This window comes from Chiloscyllium plagiosum, chromosome 19 (assembly GCF_004010195.1).
Source record: "Chiloscyllium plagiosum isolate BGI_BamShark_2017 chromosome 19, ASM401019v2, whole genome shotgun sequence".
In the NCBI taxonomy this organism is placed as follows: domain Eukaryota; kingdom Metazoa; phylum Chordata; class Chondrichthyes; order Orectolobiformes; family Hemiscylliidae; genus Chiloscyllium; species Chiloscyllium plagiosum.
Genome location: NC_057728.1, coordinates 58,954,429 through 58,978,259, shown reverse-complemented (window position 1 = coordinate 58,978,259; position 23,831 = coordinate 58,954,429).

Sequence of the window (23,831 nt, the reverse complement as noted above, 5' to 3'; positions counted from 1 at the left end):
AACCTCCTTCCACCTATCGCATTTCCAACGCCCCTCCCCCAAGTCCCTCCTCCCTACCTTTTATCTTAGCCTGCTTGGCACACTTTCCTCATTCCTGAAGAAGGGCTCATGCCCGAAAAGTCGATTCTCTCTGCTGAGCCCCCATTTTGCCTTCCAGAGAAGAGTAGCCTATCTCTCCAGCTCCAATCAAAGAAACAGAAATGTTGCTATTTACTTTTGTCACCACTTAGTGTTTTTTTTCGCTCTTTCAATTTCAAATACTTCTAACCAAGATTGCTGGTTCAATTCCTGCACTGGCTAAGATTAATACAAAAGACTGTCCTCCTCAAATTCTCCCCTCGCCCGACACCCAGTTTAAACAAATCCCAGTTGTCATGCTTTAATAAGAGGAGAAAGTGAGGACTGCAGATGCTGGAGATCAGAGCTGAAAATGTGTTGCTGGAAAAGCGCAGCAGGTCAGGCAGCATCCAAGGAACAGGAGAATCGACGTTTCGGGCATAAGCCCTTCTTCAGGAAACATTCCTGAAGAAGGGCTTATGCCCGAAATGTCGATTCTCCTGTTCCTTGGATGCTGCCTGACCTGCTGCGCTTTTCCAGCAACACATTATCAGCTCATGCTTTAATAAGAGCACAGCCATATTGTCTGGTAGGGTTACAGTCCAAGGTAGTTGATTAGGTCAGTTAGATTGATGGCTGGTTTATACTGCATGTTGATGCCCACAGTGGAGGTTCAATTCCTGCTCAGGTTGCTATGAACTGTTCCACTTTGTAACCTCTCCTCTTTACAGTGGTGCCCCTCACGTTAAGTCATTACTTTTCACTAATAAAGACAGTAGTGGTCTTGCAGTTTTCTTATGAGCTGAACGTTACATTTTCATTTCAAAGACCTTTACTTTTTTGCTTTAATTTTGATTGTCCAGGCATCTTGAGGCATACAGAAAATAGGATAGAATGCAGTCCCTTAGACTCATAGAGATGTACAGCATGGAAATAAACCCTTCAGTCCAACTCGTCCATGCCGACCAGATATCCCAATCCAATCTAGTCCCACCTGCCAGCATCCGGCCCATATCCCTCCAAATCCTTCCTATTCACATACCCATCCAGATGCCTTTAAATGTTGCAATTGTACCAGCATCCACCACTTCCTCTGGCAGCTCATTCCATACACACACCACCCTCTGTGTGAAAAAGTTGCCCTTAGGTCTCTTTTATATCTTTCCCCTCCCACCCTAAACCTATGCCCTCAAATGCTTGCCTCCCCCACCCCAGGGAAAAAAACCTTGTCTATATATCCTATCTATGCCCCTCATGATTTTATAAACCTCTATAAGGTTCTAACGCTGCAGGGAAAACAGCCCTAGCCTACTCTATAGCTCAAATCATCCAACCCTGGCAACATCTTTGTAAATCTTTTCTGGACCCTTTCAAGTTTCACAACATCTTTCTGAAATGAAGGAGACCAGAATTGCACGCAATATTCCAACTGTGACCTAATCAATGTCCTGTATAGCTGCAACATGACCTCCCAAGTTCCCTTGAGAATGTAACTTTTAAAAAAGGTTTTGCGATTTACATATGAAAGAACTGAAACCAACATGGTCATTCTAAAAGATGAGAGACTTAACAAACAATCCAGGTCGTTTTCAATCTATAATTTCAATTACATTACAATGTAAACTTTTACTATAAGTTCTGTATCTTACAATCTTATTCTCCACAACCACCTGATGAAGGAGCAGTGCTCCAAATAAATCTGTTGGACTATAACCTGGTGTTGTGTGATTTTTAACTTGTCCACCCCAGTCAAACACCAGTGTCTCCAAATCATCCCAACTCCTATACTCAATGCTCTGAAAAATGAAGGAAAGCATACCAAATGCTTATTCACTATCCTATCTACCTGTGACTCTACTTTCAAGGAGCTATGAACCTGCACTCCTAGGTCTCTTTGTTCAGCAACACTCCCCAAGACTTTACCATTAAGTGTATAAGTCCTGCTAAGATTTGCTTTCCCAAAATGCAGCATCTCACATTTATCTAAATTAAACTCCATTTGCCACACCCCAGCCCACTGGCCCATCTGATCAATATCCCGTCGTAATCTGAGGTAACCCTCTTCGCTGTCCAGTACACCTCCAATTTTGGTATCATCTGCAAACTTACAAACTATATCTCTTACGCTCACATCCAAATCATTTATATAAATGACGAAGAGTAGTGGACCCAGCATCGATACCTGTGGCACTTGACTGGTATAATTTTTTTTATTGCTAGCTTTGTCTCCCCTTTGTGTAATGTCTCTTTCTCAGTGGCCAAGTTCTACTTGTCAGGTTATGTCCTCCACCTTTATATTTTTCCATGTCTGAGGGAGTAACTCCTCTGAAATAAAACAGAAACTCAGCAGCATTCATGGACAGGGAAACAAAGATGCCATTTCACGTCCCAATGAGTCTTCTTTGGAGCTAATGGAGGGAAGGTGGGAGTTGAGGGCAGGGGCAAAAAATGGTGATGGTTTTACTGCTGTGGAGAAAGGGGGGGAGCTGGTACAAGTGAAACAGATGGTAAAGATACTAGGGCAAAAGGCAAAGGTGGTGCTAATGACAGTGGAGGAGAGATAGAGATGAAGGGTAGGTGTTAATATACATAAGTCAATTCTACTGAGAACAAATCCAGGCAAGCAACAGGTGGGGTTGGCAAGTAGGGAGCAGCAGAGGTGAGGGCATAACCAAAATGGAGAATGTGGGTTTTATTTCTGTACTCCAAAATCCACAGCACTTTGCTCTCATATAAATACTGTTGCGTTTTCCGCCCAACTTTGAGACCTCTTCTCATTGAGTAGTGTCCAGTCCAGTACATTTTCAAAGTATTTGGGTCACAATCACAGACAAAAAGCATCCAGCAATCTAACTCCAATTTCCTAATTTCCTGAATGGATTGCCTACCTTTCATTCATAAATGCATTCATTTCCTCATGTGGGCGAGCTGAGCACTTAACACATTCTTCACAAGAGCTTTGGAGAAGCGCACACTGCCTCCAGCAGATACATTTCTGCACCTTACAATACTAAAACAAACATCCTGCATCAGCTAATTCTGTCGGGCAGTGAAAGCTAACGTATGATTAAGTATTATTCAGTCAGTGCTAGCTATCTTCTGTGATGAACAGTGCATAGTGTTTTCCTTCCATGTTTAAATTATCGGAAAATGAGACAAAACAGCAATGGATGAGGATAATGATGCTTTTTGTCTTCTTAAAGGCATGAAGAAAAATGAAAATTCGGTTGATATCTGTGATAGGTGGCTGATCCGAAAATTAGTTTTATACCCACATACTATGGTGAAAATATTTCCCTATTTCAGAATCTGATGTTGTCTCTTGTAAATTCAGTGATCAACCAGCTCAGATCCCTACTTGTAGAAACATGACTTATGGGTTAGCACCCAAACATTTTTAATATGGGTTGCCTGGTAGTGAGGATATGTTGACGGTAGTCTTTAACGGGTGAGATTGGGAAATATATAGAATCTTTACAGTGCAGAAAGATGCCATTTGGCCCATTGAGTCTGTACTGGTCCTCAGAAGACCATCCTTATCAGACTCAGCCCCATACCCCTGCAATCCCCACATGGGGCTTTTAGCATGCTTAACTCACCCAACTTGCACATCCCAGGCACTACAGGGCAATTTTTACCATGGTTAATCCACCTGACCTGCACAGCTTTTGACTGTAGGAGGAACCTGGAGCATCTGGAGGAAACCCACGCAGACATGGGGAGAATGTGCAAACTCTACACAGGCAGTCTCCCGAGGCTGAAACCAAACCCTGGTCCCTGGTGCTGTGAGGTAGCAGTGCTAACCACTGAGCCACAGTACCACCCTCAGGGGCTCTGTGCCCTGCAGGAAGAAGATAGCCCGCTCTTGAGAGCTGCCGACAAAGCCAATCATTCAGGAGCTGCAGCAACAGTGCACACTAGTGGCCAGTGCTGGGACAGCAAGGAGTTCCGATGAGAAGGAATATGACCATTGGATTTCAAGATAAGCTTGGATATTTTGATCAAAGACCACCATACATAGACACACACACACGCACACACACGCACCACATCTCCATCTCAGACAAAAACACACACATTCCACATCTCACATCCCCCTCTCTGTCTCTCTCTCACACACACATACACACTCTTCCCACCCTATTCCCCAAAAGGAGGTAATTCCTTGTCCCCACTTAATCCAAACTTCTTTTCCAGCTCCCCTGGACCACTGGTGGTGAAATGAACTCCTTCAGATGACAGTAATTAACATCAAGAGGCCTAGGGGCAGATGTTTCGCTTGATTCCTTAGCTGCTCCTCCCCACATCTCACTGCTTCATTTGTGGACGGGGTAGCAGGTTGTGGATGGGCAGAAAGGGCATCAGACTCACCGCTGGTTTTATTTTAAGACTCCTCCCAAATACAGTGGTGGGGTGGGGAAGTGGGAGTAAACCTACGAAACCAGTGTCTGCTGACGTGATTAAAGCTGTTAACTGCTGCCTCAGTTCCATTGGAAAAGGAGGTTATCAGGGGAAAGGATAGTTCTTTCTCGGGAAAAGGAAGCACATAACTGCAAATGGAACCCGGAATGGGATTAAAATGGGTAGAGTGTTGTATTCAAGTTCTTACTTTGGTTAAAGGATGAAGCTTGTTTCATGGTTGAATGAGGACCTCCAAAATAGAGCAAGTTGCAGAACAGTGTCAGAGAGCTAGCACAGCATGACAGGTTGAATGGCCACCATTGGTGCTGTCATTTTCCCATGATTTGATGAGCTACTGTAACTCAGTGAAAACTCCGAGAGTCTGCTGGCAAGCCAGCCGAGAGAGAAAGGAGCAGCAGCTTTAACAATAACAGCAATTAGAAAGGAAAATGGAAACTTAACAACAGATTATGAATGCATTAATGATGCCTCTGAAGCTTATTACCAACAGTCAGCGGACAGCCTTCCAGCCAAAGAAGAAATGGACAGAATTACTTTGAAAATTAAATTACAGCCTCTAATGGAGAAGGATGAGGAAATGGATCAACCAAGAGCAATGAACAATCAACAACCCTGCGTCTGCGTCAGCACCAAATAAGGAAGCTCAACCTTATTATTCCAAAATAAGTGGCACAACAATAGGGTACAGCTGGGCCATTGATTCACTGAGGTAACCTTGGCAACTGTTGAGAATACAAAATACTTAGGAGAGCATTATACTGGGTTGCCAAAAGATGTTAACCAGGGACTGCTCTCTCTCGTCGATGGGGCTTTGTGTTGTAGGTCCCCTGTTTACAGCACCATCCAGGTTCAGTTCACATGGAGCATTTGGGGCTGGGAGAGGGTTTGACGATTAAACGCTGACGATGGTAGAATACCTGCATTTTCAGATATTTTACATAGAGCCATCGTGAAATACCAGTTCAAGTCCCACTTCAGGGATTGATAGCCATGGAAAATAATGCTCGAATCCAGATCAATTAATAGGTCCGACCAACGATCTGAAACTTTTCCAATATGCTTAAAGCAGTCGGAGTGGGAGAGTTTCCTAATCTGACAGAGCCTCCCTCGCTGAAAACACTGTGAGTACACCTAACCCTCGAGAAGGCAGATCACAACCATTTTCTCACAGTAAATTAGGGAGGAGAATTAAATGCTGTCCGGGACAGAGAGATCCACATCCCACAAATGAATAAAAGTAAAACTTGCTTAAAGCAAAGACACGTTACTTCAAGTGAACCAATTCCACTCAAATTCACAGAACGCTCTCTGAAGGCTTACTGGGGTCATACAGGAATGATGGCTGATCTGCTAATCCCCAACTCCACTTTCCCGTCCTATCCCCATAGCTCTTGATTCCCTTACTGACTAAAAATGTACCTTCGAAAGCCCTCTGCAGTAAAGTTAAAAACCACACAACACCAGGTTATAGCCCAACAGGTTTATTTGGAAGCACTAGCTTTCGGAGCGTTGATCCTTCATCAGGTGATTGTGGAGTATAAGATTATAAGACACAGAATTTATAGCAACAGTCCAACACTGGCATCTCCAAACCATGACTACGTCTGCAGTAAAGATTTCCATTAAGTGACAACTCCATGAGAGATGAAATTTCTCCTCACCTCTGTCTGAAATATTCACCACCCCAACCGCCCCCACCCCCCACCCCCCACACAAGGGGAAGCAACCTCTCTACATCTAGCCTCGTAAGTTCCCTAAGAATCTAGCATACTTCAAGAACGTCAGCTCTAAATTCCAATGGTGCAGGCCCAATCTACTCAACCCTCCACATAAGACAACACCACCCCTCCTCTCCACTCCAAAAAAAATAGTATCAGCCTCATCAATTTTCTCTGGATTGCCTCCTTGCTGGAAGATTCGGCTCTATGATTTTAGTTGAAAAAATCATTAGTATTGTTGGAAATGTGTGTGTGTGTAAAAAGTGGATGAGCCACGACAGTCTAGGTGGAACTCCTCTGGGTCAATACTCTTTAGCAGTTCCAAGTATCTGTGCCTTTGAACAAGCTAAGATTGTACTTCTGAACGCAATAAAGGTTGTGAAGTTACTACTAAAGTGTTAACGTCTCTCAGCTAAGTGAACAGTTTTATTCAAGAGCAATATTCCAACAACTGAGAGTGAATATGAAACTCGAGATTTTACAATGTATGTCCTGAATACCCAGCAACAGTGTTGCCTGAATGAAAATCATTTCTGTGGTTATTACCGGACTGATTCAGCAACCACCCTGATCTTCCATAATAAGACGAATAAACACATTTTATATATCACAATGAGTAATAGTGAGAGCAGGAGGAACAACGTCAAGTCCTTTGAAATGTTCTAGAGAACTGAGACAAAGTTACCTGTAATCCTAGCTTTTCTCTACTTAACCCTCAAACCGTTCCACGCAGCCATTCAACAAGACGAAGATGTTAAAGAAATTGTACTAGACATTGATTTAAACTGTCATTTACATGGATGCTATTTTTGCTATGATTAATGAGTTACAGTCACAATGCCTATATTAATGAGGACTATATACAAATAGAGATTGCTGTCTCAATATTCTATAATGTTGTGAAGATCTGAGACCATATCACCATTTAAAGTTTGATACCCTGGAGAATATGAGAAATTGGTTCATTAGATGGTCAACAATGAGGTCTAAAATATACTGGAATCTTAATTAAAAGAAAATTGCAAAGTAAACGCAATAATCTTTACAATTATGGCTAAATTACAATTATAGGTAACTCTGCTCTTGTCATTATAAAATAGAAGAGAAACAATAAAGAGAAACAGCATGGCCTGAACCATTTATAGAATAATAAAAGCAATTTAAAATATGATAACATTGTTGACATTAAAACACAATCCCAAGGTGGTTTACAGGAGGAAAGAGAAGTGAGCACTGAACCTGTAAATGATTCAGCTTAAAATACAATAGACATTCCTCATGCAAATCAATAGACTTTTGACTGCCGTCTTGCTTGATTGGAAAGCCAAATTGGAATTTGGCAAATTCTGAAGAGAGGGGTTAGGATTAGAAAATCCATTGTGGCATTATTTAGTATGCCACACTTGATCTCTCTCTATGAAAAATACATTATCCCTTTCAATAGCATGTACCCTGAGAGGTTTTGGCTACAGCCATTGTCTATGTATTTGTGACAATTCTGCTTCAACCCAGGATTCAGATTTTAAATCAGTCAGCAAATCACATGGGATGGAAGTCCTAGTAAATTTGCAGCAAGTGGAAAGTCCCCCACCCCATGATGGGGTCCATTTAACTCTTGAGCTTTATTTTAATATGCAATTTTAAAATGTTCATTCATGGGATACAGACAGCACTGGCCATCCCTAATTGCCAGAGGGTAGTTAAGAATCAACTATTTTGCTGTGGGTCTGGGGTCCCATGCAGACCAGACTAGGAAAGAGCAGCAGCTCCCTTCCCTTGGAGAGATTGGAATGAAGGGCAGGTATATCTTTTTACAATGAGATCCTTGATTGGGGTTTTTAACTCAGGCCAATCAGGGAGCTCTGGCTGACAGATATTAGCAGGAGATTTAGAAGGTTCCCTCAGTCTAGGGAATGGCTTTGAGCTGGCTGGTCAGAGCCCACTTACTCTGCCCATGTAAATAAAGGAGGAGAAGGTGAAGACTGCAGATGCTGGAGATCAGAGCCGAAGAGTGCGGCGCTGGAAAAGCACAGCCAAGCAGGCAGCATCCGAGGATCAGGAGAGTCGACATTTTGGGCATCAGCCCTTCATCAGAAATGAGATTTGTGGCCCAAGGGAGCTGAGAGATAAAGAGAAGTGGGGTGGGGCTGGGGGGCAAGTATCTGGGAATGTGATAGGTAGATGGAGGTGGGGGTGAAGGTGATGAAGCATGCAAAGGAAATTAAAAGATCAAAAGTTTATTCTTGCTGTGCAGTACCACCTCTGCACGCAAATGCACAGTTATCCAAATTGTCTTGATCCACTTCTTCATAAACTAAGTTGATGATATTCATTAAGTTAAAAATCAAACAACACCAGGTTATAGGCCACCAGATTTGTTTGGAAGCACTGGCTTTCAGAGCGCTGCTTGTTACTTGATGAAGGAGCAGCGCTCTGAAAGCTATTACTTTCACGTAAACCTGTTGGACTATAACCTGGAGTCATGTGATCTTTAACTTTGGAGAAAGTGAGCACTGCAGATGCTGGAAATCAGAGTCGAGAGTGTGGTGCTGGAAAAGCACAGCATGTCAGGCAGCATCCAAGGAGCAGGAGATTCAACATTTCGGGCAAAAGCCCTTCATCAGGAATGAGGCTTCCTGATGATTTTTGACTTTGTCCACCACAGTCCAACACTGGCTCCTCCACATCATAGATACTCATTAAAATTACACAACAGGAAACACCAGAAGTATGACAGTTTGTTATTGGAATTTAATAACATTCACTTATTACCACTCACTCCCTGAAAAAAATGAAGGCAAAGCAATAAAACTGACAAGAAATGTTATTTGTATCAACATGATTAATGGCATGTCCCAGGGATTTGTGACGGGGCCTCTCTTGTGCTCCACAAATGAATGGTGTGCTATGGACATGGAGGGAGTAATGCAGACATTTAATAATGTTGCTCAAATTAAAATGCAAACAAAGGATTATGTAGGAGATTATAGGATTTGAAGAAGTGAGCAGATACATAGCAAATGCAGTTTAATGTAGTTAAATGAGGGATACATATTTTGGGACAAAAACAGAGAATGAAAATATGCCGTCAATGGAACAAAAGGAATTAGAGTTTGTAAGATCTAGGGTATGGATTTTCAAACATTTATAAGTAAGATTGTATATGGAGAAAGTACAAAGAGATTTCTGGATTTTCTCTAGATTAATTAACATAATGTCGAGGAAAGGATTCTGTATATAATTGGGACATAGACTAGTTCATGTTGGAAGACTATGGACAGAAAGTTTTCACGTTCAGTTGAAGTGTTTTGCCAACTCAAATGCATGGTCCATCATGTCTCAGGGTGAGTAGGTGTGAAGCTGGAAAAGCACAGCAGGTTCGACAGCATCCAAGGAGCAGGGAAGTTAATGTTTTGAGCGGAAACCAATCAGCAAGAGAAAGGACTTCCGCCCAGAACATTGACTTTCCTGCTCTTCGGAAAGTCTAACCTGCTGTGTTTTTCCAGCTTCACATCTATTGACTCTTGCTTCCAGCATCTGCAGTCCTTACTGTCTTCATGTCTCAGGGTGACTTTTTTCAAACAATGTCCAGCTCTTCATCTCATTCATTATGAAATTTCACCTTTTGGGCACATTTTATGGAGTTTGATGCGATTGGAGAGATGGTAACACCTGATACTGCTTGAGACCTTATGCCAGGCTGCCCACCATTTCAGATGTTTCCATTGAAAGTAGCCATCACACTGTGGTGTTTGAACCCCGATATACATGACATAGCCCAGAGGAAAGGAAAGCTCACTCTGTGCTTCACAGACAGGTACCTGGAGTAGATGGAGTGGTGGAGAGACTGACAATCCATTGCACATCTGACCACAGGGGGTAATAATGCTGGCAGAATCAGCCAACCTGCACCCACATTGAAGGCTGTGTCTATAGTTATGGTGAAAGTGAAAAGGGACACTCGGCAGTGCAGGAAGAGGGTCAACAATCTGCAAGGGCTCGCCCTTCCCACTGCTACCTCACAATCCCAGGGTCAGCACACACTCCAACTGTGCCACTGCACACCCATTCCACCGCGTCTCACGGACTGCCACTCCCTATCGCAAAGTACGTACTTACAGTTAGTAATGGAGCTCGCCCCACTTGATCCTCCCAATTTCTTAAACCCTCCTGCTGTCCACCCTCTTTACTCACCGAAGGCATCTCACCACGTCCCTTGCTCTTCCATTAATTTCCATCATACGTCATCCTTCATTTTGCCTGAACATGGGACCGCTAGCCCACACCCAGGACTGAAACCAGACAAGCCTTTTGATTGATAATGGTGATTGTCCCTGATGGTTCAGACAGCTTCATCCACCCAGCGGACTGTTCCTTTTTGACTTTCACATATTGCCATTTGCTTGCAACATGTGTTGTGCAAACTGTTGGCACTGGCTGAAGGCTTGGTGTTGATATAGCATGGAGCTGCACAATGGTATACCACTTGACTGTTCAGTACTTCCCAGCCGCCTGCCTCTCCCTATGTTAAAAAGTAATGCAAGCCACAGACACTGGTCGCCTGTCACTGAGCACTGAGTTCCCTGTGCAGTAAGAATGCAATGTGAACGACACAGAGGTAGGCATGCACCACCTGCATCCAGGAGAAAGTGAGGACTGCAGATGCTGGAGATCAGAATCGAGAGTGTGGTGCTGGAAAAGCACAGCTGGTCAGGCAGCATCCAAGGGGCAGGAGAATCGATGTTTCAGGCATGAGCCTTTCATCTGCATCTACCTATTGCCTTCCCAGCTACCTTCCCCCCAACAATCCCCTCCTATTTATCTCTCATCCCCCTCCTGCCCCGCCATGTTCCTTATGCCTAAAACTTCGACTCCTCAGATGCTGCCTAACCTGCTGTGCTTTTCCAGCACCACACTTTTCAACTCCTAAGTAAGCACAGAAAGGGGGTAAACCAATCAGTAAAAAGTTTTGATCATCGCAAAGCATGTACTTACAGTTAGTAAATATGAAGATGCAATGATTTAATTGGATTCATGAGCATGTAGTGATTTGAATGGATATTATAATAATGTGCACAGATTTGAATATGATTAGGTAATATAGTCATGCATAATAACTTTGAATGAAAAGTAGAATGAGCATTGTGCTAAGTGGGTATAAATATGTAACCTTTTTATTGAAACCCTTTTAGTCTGTAAAAATTGTATAAAAGTATTGTTTTATCATAAAGTGAAGAGTTATTCACCATACTTAATGGGTACATCTCCCAGGCATACATGACTAAACATTTAGACAAACAAAGTCAAGATTAGAGTGGTGCTGGAAAAGATCAGGCAGCATCCGAAGAGCAGGAAAATCGACGTATTGGGCAAAAGCCATTCATCAGGAATCCTGATGAAGGGCTTTTGCCCGAATCGTCAATTCTCCTGCTCCTCGGATGCTGCCTGACCTGTTGTCTTTTTCCAGCACCACTCTAATCTTGGCTCTGATCTCGGGTATCATTTTCACTTTTAGACAAACAAACCTCAGTCTTTAAGAGATTAAAGGGTTGAAAGTTTTCCTTTTCAGTGCAAGGTAAGCAGTGTTCCCTCTGAGCTGTGTGCATTTACAGCTGCTTCAATTGACATTAACATACCAGCCGTAACATTAACTTCCTGTTCCTGACGTTGCTGTTACATGTGGATCTCGGAGTCTTGCGAAGCCAGAAGGAACATTAGTGGGAACGCTGTCCAGAAGATGCTTTGTGTGCAGTGGCATGTGTGTTCCTGTATGCAAATGTCCATGAAGGTAAAGTGTTGAAGAGCCAAGTAGGTGTGAGTGATGTTAGACGTGGTGACCTGATGCGTTGCTAATGCCAACTTGCCTGGATGAAGTGTCAGAGGAATGGAGCAGCAATGCCATTGGTCTGAAAAAGCAGCTGCCAGGATAATCAGCTGCTAAGTATTCACTCGGAGAGACATGTGGGATTTTGATCCTTCTCTTTTCTAGGTGGAAGAGAGGAGCATTGGAAGGGGCCTATAAATGAAGTGAACTGGGGCTTTAGTGAGTTGGAAATTTTCTGGAATAAGGTAGTCACATCTCCATGGTCAGGAAGCAGAGTGGATGGCATGCCCTGTCTGCATCAATGGTGCTGACGAGGAGATGGGTAAGAGGCTCAAGTTCCCGGGAGTGAAGATCATCAACAATCTGTCCTGGTGTACCCACGTTGAAGTGACAGTCAAGAAAGTACAACATCTCTACTTCCTCAGGAGGCTAAGGAAATTGGGCATGTCCACAAAGATTCTGACCAGCCTTTGTAGATGCACCATAGAAAGCATTCCTATCTGGTTGCATCAGCTTGGTGTGCCAACTGCCTTTCCCAAGACCGCAAGAACCTGTAGAGAGTCATGAACACAGTCCAGTCCATTAGGCAAACCAGCCTTCCATCCATCGACTCTGTGTTCACTTCCCACTGCCTTGGGAAAGCTACTAGCATCATCAAAAACCCTTCCCACCCCAGTTATACTCTCTGCCACCCTCTTCCGTCAGGCAGAAAATGTAAAACTTTGAAAACACGTACGAAATCGATTCAAGAACAGTTTCGTTCCCACTGTCATTAATCTTTTGAATGGATTTCTCAAATGTTAATTCTGATCTCTCTCTTTGCACTTTCTCTGTGGCTGTAACACTGTATTCTACACTCTCTTCTGTCACTGTGATGCATTTTGTATGGTACAGTCTGCCTGTGCAACACAGAAAACAACAGTTTTCATTGTATCTCGGTACACGTGACAACAGTAAATCAATCAATCAATCGTCATTTAAGGCTTTAAAGGTACACCAGGAAAAATATTTTTCAACACTGAGAATCTGATTTCAGGGATACCCCTGAAATCCTGACTTAGTGCAAGAGACCCCTGTAAATATTCTGGAGACCTCTGATCTATCCTCTGAGTGATATGACATGGACTGGGGTGGACACACGACATCAGGTTATAGTCCAACAGGTTTATTTGAAACCACAAGCTTTTGGAGCACTGCCCCTTCTTCAGGTGCAGTGGACTTGTGACTTTAAATGAACTTGGACTATAATCTGGTGTCATATGACTTCTGATTCCAATTGGTAAGCAGAGCTACCGAACGTGAAGCAATGTTTCTGAATGTACTTTTTGTTGATGTGCTACAAAACAAACAATGTACCGGCGAGGCAATAAATGCAAAAAGCAAACTGAGAAATGTTGTGAGACAAACAGAAATATGATTACCTGAAGAACCCATCAAATTCTCTTGCGGAACTCATTTTAAAATGTATGATCTGAAAAGAAGAATGAAGTGCAATACAGATGGGTTTACATGGTACTGCTCCTAAAGGTAACCTCAGCTCATTCAGCTATGCATGGAATATTCTTATCCATTTGGAATAAATTAAATGTAAGTTTGTATTTCCCTTTTTGATATGTTCTAAGACAATAGGGAGGCATGCATCTTTTAGGTGAATGCAGTTAAATGCATTACTTGTAATACAAGATTCTTGATTTTTCATTAGATTCATCGAATCACGACAGCATGTGCAGCACAGTCTCTGCCTCACTGCAACTGGGGCCTAGGTTTGATTCCAGTCTCGAGTGACCGTCTGTGTGGAGTTTGCACATTTTTCCCATGGTCCGCGTGATTTTCCACTGATTACTCTGGTTTCCTCCCATACTCCAAAGTATGCTGGCCAGGTGGATTAGCCATGGTAAACGTGGGATTAGGGTGGGATGGTCTTCAGAGAGTTGGTTCTGACTTGATGGGTTGCATTCTGTACAAGATTCTTGGTTTATCATTATCTCCATTAATCCATTAATCATTTATCATTATCTCCAGTTAATTGCATTCCTCAACACAAGTGTAAAAGATATTGCCATTAGTCAGAAATGTCAGTATATTGATGTTCAGGGTATGATGCCAACAAACTGGAAATACGACTACGTGGACAGCTCTTAATTTCGGACTGATTAGACAGGATAACCAATTACAAAACAAAGGTATTTTAAGGAACATAAGAGACTGTCCCTTAGATCAAATTGACTCAGAAATAACACAATATGATATGGCATGCAAAACCAATGAGATGAAGAGCTTTAATTTTTGCAGTTGCATCTAGTTGGTCAGATATTAGAATGAATAATAGCTAATGCACGAAACCGGAAGGTAGGAATTGATAGCTGGTGAAATCGACAAAGCCGAATGATTTTTGAGGTTAAGTGTTGAGCTGGAAAGTATTTTGAGTGAGAATCCTGTCATTATACAAGTGAAGATGTTATCTTTGACTAAGTACTAAGATAATAAACTACAATATTAAAAGCTTTGACCAGGCCTTAGAGACACATTGCTTAGAGATATTACATGAATTAACGATTTTGAGATGATGCTCATCATTTGAGCTGTTTGGATAGATTGTCAATTTTGCTTTTAATCCATTCCATTAGATCTTTGGGAAGTAACATCAATACTGATTTTATTAGATAATAAATGAGCAATAGAGGAACCATCAGGGAGACAATGAGTCAATGCCATACCAGTGATATCACTAGACAATGAATCAAAAACCCAGGCTAACATTGTGTGGATGTATTCAAAATTTAAAATGAAAACTGGAATAAAAAGCTCGGCTATTGGTGACCATGTAAATACTGTCAATTGTCACAAAAAACAAAATGTGCTTCATTAACATCCTCGAGGGAAAGAAATCTGCTATCTGCTCTCATCTACACATGACTCCGGACCCAAAACAACATTCCTGACTCTTAATTGCCCTCTTAGAAATTGGAGATGAGCAATAAATGCTGGCCTAGCCAGTGACACCCACATTAATAGATAAAATCCACTTGGAGTGGTTGGCCGGGAGCCAGTCTATCTGCTTGATTGACCCCACAAATATCCATTTCCTCTATCATTAACTTGCAGTAGCAGAGGTATGTACCATTGACAAGATGAAGTTAAAAATCACAACACCAGGTTATAGTCCAACAGTCATGATTTGGAGATGCCGGTGTTGGACTGGGGTGTACAAAGTTAAAAATCACTTGACACCAGGTTATTGTCCAACAGGTTTAATTGGAAGCACACTAGCTTTCGGAGCGACGCTCCTTGTTCAGGTGGTGAAGGAGCAGTGTTCCGAAAGCTAGCGGGCTTCTAATTAAATCTGTTGGACTATTACCTGGTGTTGTGTGATTTTTAACATAGTCCAACAGGTTTATTTAGAAGCACTAGCTTTCGGAGCACTGCTCCTACAACCACCTGAACAAGGAGCGTCGCTCCGAAAGCTTGTGCTTCCAATTACACCTGTTGGACTATAACCTGGTGTTGTGTGATTTTTAACTTTGTACACCCCAGTGCAACACCAGCATCTCCAAATCATATCTACAAGATGCATTGCAGAAACTCAAACAGGTTCCTCTGACAACATCTTCGAAACAACGATCACTTCCATTTAGAAAGACAAGGCAGCAGGTTTATACCACTGACAAGTTCTTCACCAAGTCACTCACCATTGAGACTTGGATAGCTACATTACTGGTGAAAGCGAGGTTTGAGAAGATTTGTAGCTCAGGTTGAGGTTTTGGATGTAGGTTTGCTCGCTGAGCTGGAAGGTTCATTTCCAGATATTTTGTTACCTTACTAGGTAACATCTTCAGTGGGCCTCACGCAAAGCAATGATGAAAATTCCTGCTTTCTATTTGTATGTTTGGGTTTCTTTAGGTTGGTGATGTCATTTCCTGTGGTGATGACACCCTAGCCCTAGCCACTCTCCCCTACATCAAAGACATCTCAGAAATGACTGCCAGACTACTCAGACCCCTTGGCATCATGGTAGCCCACAAACCCACCAACACACTAAAACAGCAGCTAATGAGCTTGAAAAACCCTATACAGACAATGAGCAAAACTAACGTCATTTACAAAATACCGTGCAAGGACTGTAACCACATTGGACAAACAGGCAGAAAACTAGCCACAAGGGTAAATGAACACCAACTAGCCACAAAATGACATGACCCTCTCTCACTAGTATCCTCACATGTGGATGAGGAAGGACACCACTTCGACTGGGACAACACATCCATCCTAGGACAAGCCAAACAAAGACACGCACAAGAATTCCTAGAAGCATAGCATTCCAACCGGAACTTGATCAACAAACACGTTGAGTTAGACCCCATCTACCACCCACTGAGAAAAGTAACAGGAAGTGACTTCACCACAGGAAATAACATAACCACAGGAAATGACATCACTGACCCAAAGAAACCCAAATATATAAATAGAAAGCAGGAATTTTCAGTATTGCTTCACATGAGGCCACCTGAAGGTGTTACCTAGTAAGGTAACAAAATGTCTGGAAATGAACCTTTCACCTCAGCGAGCAAACCTACACCCATTACTGGTGATGCCAACGCCATGACATGAGAGGATGTAGGAGCATAAATACCAATTGAATCTGCCCTGCCCTTCAATGAGATTGTGGCTAGTCTAATCATCCTCAACTCCACTTTCCTACCTTTTCCCCATCACCTCCTGAATATACTTAATGACCCAGCCTTGACAGCACTCCGTGGTAAAGAATTCCTCAGATATCCTCTGAGAGAAGAAATTCCTCTTTGCCTCTACCTTAAATGTCTTAACTCCTGATACTGAGTTCATGCTCTCTGATCCCATGCTCTCCCACAAGTAGAAACATCCTTTCTGGTCAAGTCCACTGAGAAAAGGAACAGGAAGTGGCTTCACCACAGGAAATAACATAACCACAGGAAATGACATCACTGACCCAAAGAAACCCAAACATATAAATAGAAAGCAGGAATTTTCAGCATTGCTTCGCATGAGGCCACCTGAAGGTGTTACCTAGTAAGGTAACAAAACGTCTGGAAATGAACCTTTCAGCTCAGCGAGCAAACCTACACCCATTACTGGTGATGCCAACGCCATGACATGAGAGGATGTAGGACCATAAATACCAATTGAGCCAATTGAATCTGCCCTGCCCTTCAATGAGATTGTGGCTAGTCTAATCATCCTCAACTCCACTTTCCTACCTTTTCCCCATCACCTCCTGAATATACTTAATGACCCAGCCTTGACAGCACTCCGTGGTAAAGAATTCCTCAGATATCTTCTGAGAGAAGAAATTCCTCTTTGCCTCTACCTTAAATGTCTTAACTCCTGATACTGAGTTCATGCTCTCTGATCCCATGCTCTCCCACAAGTAGAAACATCCTTTCTGGTCAAGTCCTCAAAAATCTTGCATCTTTGAATATGATCACCTCTCATTCTTCTAAACTCCAAAGAGTACAGAGCAAACCTACTCAACCACTCCTCACTAGATAGTGTCCCCTCATTAGGTATATCCTGGATCAGCCTATGTGAACCTTCTCAGGACTGCCTCCTTATTGACTATCCCTTGAGAGATGCTGGTGAGCAGTAGCGGGCATCTTTGAGTTAGGGGAGGTAATATCATCAAATGTGATGCTGTCCATTACTTGCTAATGTCCTAGCTGGAAGGTTCATGGAACATAGAACACCACTGAGTAAGGTGAGAGTGAGCTGAAGAAGTAGATTGAATCTGACTGAAGTAAGATGCACCATAGTCATTGCTGAGACCACAGCAAATGGTTGTTAGTGTAAATCTATTGCTCGATTAAAGAGACAACAGAATGCGTTTGGAAAGAGAAAGGAAATGAGGAGTGTTATAAGGTTTGGCTACTGAGGCAAAACTACTTGTGGAACCTGATGGGCATTTCCATTTTCCTGAAATGTGTTTGGTCATTTACAGGAATAATCATTCGAGTAAGAGGGTGTGCAGTTAACTGTTAGCACAAACAGGAGAGGATAGAAACCAGGAAAGAACAAGTTAGGAACCATACAACGTAGGCCAGTTAGAACATTACTAATATTCTTCTATTGGATAGTAACATGTTCTACTTCCTGTTGCATTTGGATTCGACCATAAGATACAGGAACAGAATGAGTGCATTCGGCCCATTGAGGCTGCTCCACCATTCGTAGAGTATAGAACACATACAGCACAGGAACAAGTCCTTCTGCCAACCATGTCTGTGTCGCCATCTTTAATTGTCAGTTGCACACCAGGAAAGCAGATCAGATCTGCCCTACGTGGTTCCTGGCATCTGCCGCAGGCATGGCAGTCAAGAGGAAATCTGTGCCCTGCTTTCCCACGGACGTCTGGATTTCCTGGCAATCTGATTGGTGCAGGGGAGGTCTGTTCTCTTTCTGTAGGACCACTAAAGGAGGCCAAGGCTTCATACCTCAGCAGGCTGGTCCCAGCTACTCAGGTCAGTGCAGTCCTAATCATTCGAAGGAAAGCTCAGGCTATAGGTCAACGATCTTCTCCACATCACCAGGGCAAATGCCACCATCTTCTCTCCAATACGTCATGCTCAATCTAACTCTGCTACTGCTTCCACCAAGGCTCATGAACCAGCAGTCTGCATGCAGCAGCATCTCTCACTCAGTCTCAACCACTTTCTCCCATATTACTCATTCTGCATAGCCTCCTCTCTCGCTCAGAGTACCTCACCACTTTAACCCCACTTGCACCAACAGCAACAGCCAGAGCAGCCATATTCATCTCCCTTAATACCTGCCTCTCTCATTACAGGAGAAGACAACCATAACAGGGTGGAACAACCCAAGATGAATGACCTCAGGCTGACTTATATTCTTTTCTTACAAGGAGATGGTGCTGACCCTGATCTCCCTGAATGACTGTATGGCTGGATTTGTATTGGAGGTTACCCTTGACTTCCTGTGCTGAGATCCCCTGACTGAAGTCCTTGTCCTTGACTGGATGACCGCTGCTTGATTGCGTCAGCTAGAACAGTGTAAAATACTTTACACTTTTCTTTTTCTTTTGTGTGTGATGAACTTTGATGTTCTTTCCTGAAGCACATTGGCAGTCACTTGTGACTTTTTTTCATTAACGTGTGAGAGTTGTTGTTTGGACCAGCATTTATTGCCCATCCCTAGTTGCCCTTGGAGGGGAGGGAGTGAACTGTCTTCTTGAACCATGTGTTGTACCCTTCCCTAATTTCCCAGTGGTAGTTCAGAGTCAACCACTTTCCTGTTGGTCTGGAGTCACATGGAGGCCAGATCAGGTAATGATGGCAGATTCCTTCCCGAAAGTACATTAGTGACCCAGTTGTGTTTTTCCCAAAAGTTGATAATGATTTCATGGTCATTGTTAGACTCTTAATTCCAGATTTGTATTGAATTAAAATTTGACCTTCTACTATGGTAGGATTCCAACTTGAGTCCCCAGAACATTACCTGGGTCTCTGGATTAATTGTCTTGCAATAGTACCATTGCCTTCCCACAGATGATGTCAAGGAAATTACTTAGTCTGAGACTTCGAGTCTTGTTTGAAGAAGCTTTATTTTTCGTGAATTCACGGAGAGGCCACCACAGTCTTCACCGTCTCATAGCACAGTCCCACATTGAACAATTCGCCTGTATTTATACAATGATACAAACAACTTGGCTTGTTTTACTTAGATTACATTCTGCACTCAAGTAATGTTGAATATGATAATTCAAGATAAAAAAAGGCAGAGTGTAGTTACTTCCTTTGTTCCCAATGTTGCTCAAGGACAGAGAGACTAACGAGCTTAAGATACACTCTTTATATTTCATCAAACTATAATTACACAACCTCAGTCTTTATCTCCAGCAGTAGTTTTCCGCTACAACTGTGAGCCTGAGAGCCAGGTCACCTTTTACATTGGTCAAGTATCCCATCATGCAGCAGTATGTCAAGTTCTTACTACTTCAAGATATGATCAGTGACTGCTTATCACAGTATTCATTTGCAAAATAAAACTTATGAGTTATCAAGCTAGATTTTATTCTGGAATCTGACTTGATCTTGTATTATCACCAGCTAGGTTCATTACAGTTTTTGTGTAATGTGCCACAGAATGGAACAAAATTAACTCCCTGCCACAAAAATACATAATGAACTTCCAACATGATATTCTTGGGCTTTCCTTACCAGTCCCTCGACCTCTGACAAAAGTTAATGAGAGGAGGTTATGCCTGTTTTGGTAGCCCTCTGAGAATTTGAGTTGTTTGAGCTGTAGCAGATAGTAGGCAGGTTCCACTAAGGTTATTGTGTAGCCATCTAGAACATGGCTATCATGATATGGAACAGAATGATTTAATTCATCTTAAATATTTCTGCTTGGGCCAAAGGTATAGACTGACTTCCCGAACTCAGGAGCAGGTCTGCTGGCTGCAATCAGTTTCTGTGTCTGCCTCTGCTGGACAATCACTGAATTTATTCAAAATTTTGAAATTTAAGTCACAAAGTCACTAATGTACAGGAGACCATTTGGTCAATTGAGTCTATACCAGCTTTCTACAGACCTGTTCACTTGGTCCCATTCCTCCTTCTTATCTTCACAACCCTGTGTGTTTATGTACTCAAATGCCTAACAATTTCCTTTTGAAATGTTCCTTTTGAAATAATTCATCATTTTCAAATCTACAGCTTCCATAGGCAGTGAGTTTCAGGACATCACTGACTGAGAAAAAGCTTCTATTCACATGCTTCCTGCCTCTATTGCTCTTAATTTTAAATCGCTTTTTTTTATCATAATCTTCTATCAATTTTTCCCTCAAATCTCCTTTGTCTCAAGGTCAGAAACCCCATCTTTCTAAAGCCCCTTGTCCCTGGGAAAATTCTGGCAAATCCACTCTTTATTCTTATAAAGACCCTCACATCTCTCTGAAATGTGGTGACCAGTACCAGCCACAGCAATATAGATATGACCAAACTATAGCTTTATACAAGGCACAGCGTCAAATAGAAATACTGTAGATGCTGGAAATCTGATTAACAAAAATAGGAGGGCAGGTTCAGGCAAAATCAGCAAAGAGAGTAAAATAAAGTTAACACTTCAGAGCAGTTCAATTTTTTTATTTTGGCACAGCAAATCTGTTTCAGCATTCGTAGTGCTAAAGTGTGGAAACAGCCCATTTTGCCCAAAAAGTCTGCATCAACCATCTGAAGACCATCCTACCTAGCCGTAACCTCTACCCTATCCCCGTGGCATTACCCCTGGCTCATCAACCTGTCCTCCATTTCGTTGGACACTATGGACAATTTAGCATGGCCAATTCACCTGCACAGTCATAGAGATGTACAACACAAAAACAGACCCTTTGGTCCAATTCGCCCATGCTGACCAGATATCCTAAATTAATCTAGTCCCATTCGCCTGCACTTATCCCATATCAGTCTAAACCTTCCTATTCATATACCCATCCAAACGTCTTTTAAATGTTGTAACTGTACCAGCCTCCACCACTTCCTCTGGCAGTTCATTCTATACACACACCACCCTGTATGTGAAAACATTGTCCCTTAGGTCCCTTTTAAGTCTTTCCCCTCTCACCTTAAACCTTTGCCCTCTAGTTCTGGACTCCCCCACCCCAGGGAAAAGACCTTATCTATTTACCCCTATCTGATGTGAGGAAACTGGAGCAGCCGATCGAAGCCCACTCAGAGACAGGGAGAATGTCCAAACTCCACACTGTTGTCCAATTCTGGAATCAAACCCTGGGTCCCAGTGCTAACCAGTGAGCTATTGAGTCGCTCATGCACAATGTCTCTATTTGTGAATCCCAAGATGACCTAGTATTTTCCACATCTTCTATATGTCCTACCGTATTTAATAATCTAAATGTGTGCATCCCTGAGATCCTATGTTTTGGCACACTTTTTAAAAGCATGTCATTTGGTAAAATTGCTTCTCCCTATCCCATCTGCCAAACTGCACCATCTCACCTTTCCCAATACTATTCCTTGCTTTTTGTGTACCTTTTTTTGCAGCTGTAACATTGTATTCTTTACTCTGTGCATCACCCTGTGATCTTTGTATGGTATGATCTGCCTGTACTGCAGACAGAAGAAGACTTTTCACTTTTGATGTAAACAAAGATCCAGGGATGTTGAAGATCTGAAACTAAAACAGAAATTGCTGGGGAAAGTTGACACATCTGTGGAGAGAAAGCAGAGCTTCAAGCCTAAATACTCTTCAACAGACCTGATTGTAGGAGAAATAGGAGATATTTAAACCTTCATGCTTTTTCCCAGCTATGATCAATTCTGAAGAAAGCTCACTGGACTCAAAATATTAACTCTGCTTTCTCTCCAGAGATGCTGCTAGACCTGCTGAGCTTTTCCAACGGTTTCTGCTTTCGTTTTGGATTTACAGCAACCAATATGAAACAGTAGCAGCTGGAAGAAAGGAAGTCATGGGAGTTTATGACCTATTTATTCCATTAAACCTTGGTCTCTTGTGTACAACTTATTTGAAGTGTTCGTTCATGTTGAATTCTTGTCCTCTCTTCTGTATTGTGCGTTGCTGATTAGGGCCAAAGGCACAATGGTGATGATATCAAAGCAAGATAAAGGTCAAATGCTTTTCATAGCACAGTGTTCTTCTTTTGTAAGAAAGTTAAAATGTGACGATGACTTTTTCTGGAGAACTCGGCTCATTTGGAAAGATATGTAGGATTAAAAAAAGACACAGTGCATGGCATTCCAAGGAAAGAGGTTTCTAATTGAAAATGTTTATGTTTGGCCCGTGTTTATCCTGGAACTCAAAGTAATAAACAAATCCTAATTTTCAGTAACAAATAGAATGCACACAAAGATAGGTTTTTTGGCTGGAATTACTTGGAAAATCTACGCTTACAAAACTCTGAACACCACTGCTACTAATTTATTGCCAGCTGCACAGACATCTCCCTATTTATTACTTGCTTGCAATCAAAAGCTGAGCAAAGATATTCATCTTCCAAAACCACTGGGGAACTTAATATATTTTTGACTACAGTCTGTACATTTTACCTAATTAATTCTCATTTGCTAAATGCTTGTAATTTCAGTACCAAGGCACAAACTAATTGAGTTTGCATATTTAACGACTATCTGACAATTGCATCCACATGTGGTGCTGCTTGTAAATGGCGATGATAGAAGCTGGGGTTACGATAGTGGTACTGCATTAGCAAGGCTGAAGCGTATGGAGAGGTTCCTCCCAGCGCTGGGTGAAAGGATTCCTTGTGCTGCAGCATTCAGTTGTGGTTTATGCAGAGTTTGCATCTCCTCTTCTGTTAATAAAATGCCCTTTAAAACTGCAACATTGTACAGTGTACTAAATGCTGCAGGTGTTTAAAAGGGAAAAGAAAATTGTGGTGGAAAATTTCACAGGCCATGTGGAAATAGCTGGGGTAGAGTGAGAATAATTTCAGAGAGCTAGCGTTCATGGAATGGGCCACAAAGCCTCTTTTTACTGAAAGTGTATGTATGAGAGACACAATGTGTGTGAGAGAATCTGTGCGTGAGAGAAAATGTGTGTGGATGTGCGTGTGAGAGAGAGTAAGTGTGTGTGTGTGAGAGAATGTGTATGTGTGGGAGAATGTGTTTGTGCGTGATAATGTGTGTGCGTGTGTGTGAGAGAGAATGTGTGTGAAAGAATGTGTGTGTGTGTGAATGAGAATGTGTGTGTGTGAGAGAGAATGTGTGTGTGTAAAAGCATGTGTGTGTGAGAGAGAATGTGTCTGTGAGAGAGAATGTGTGTGTGTG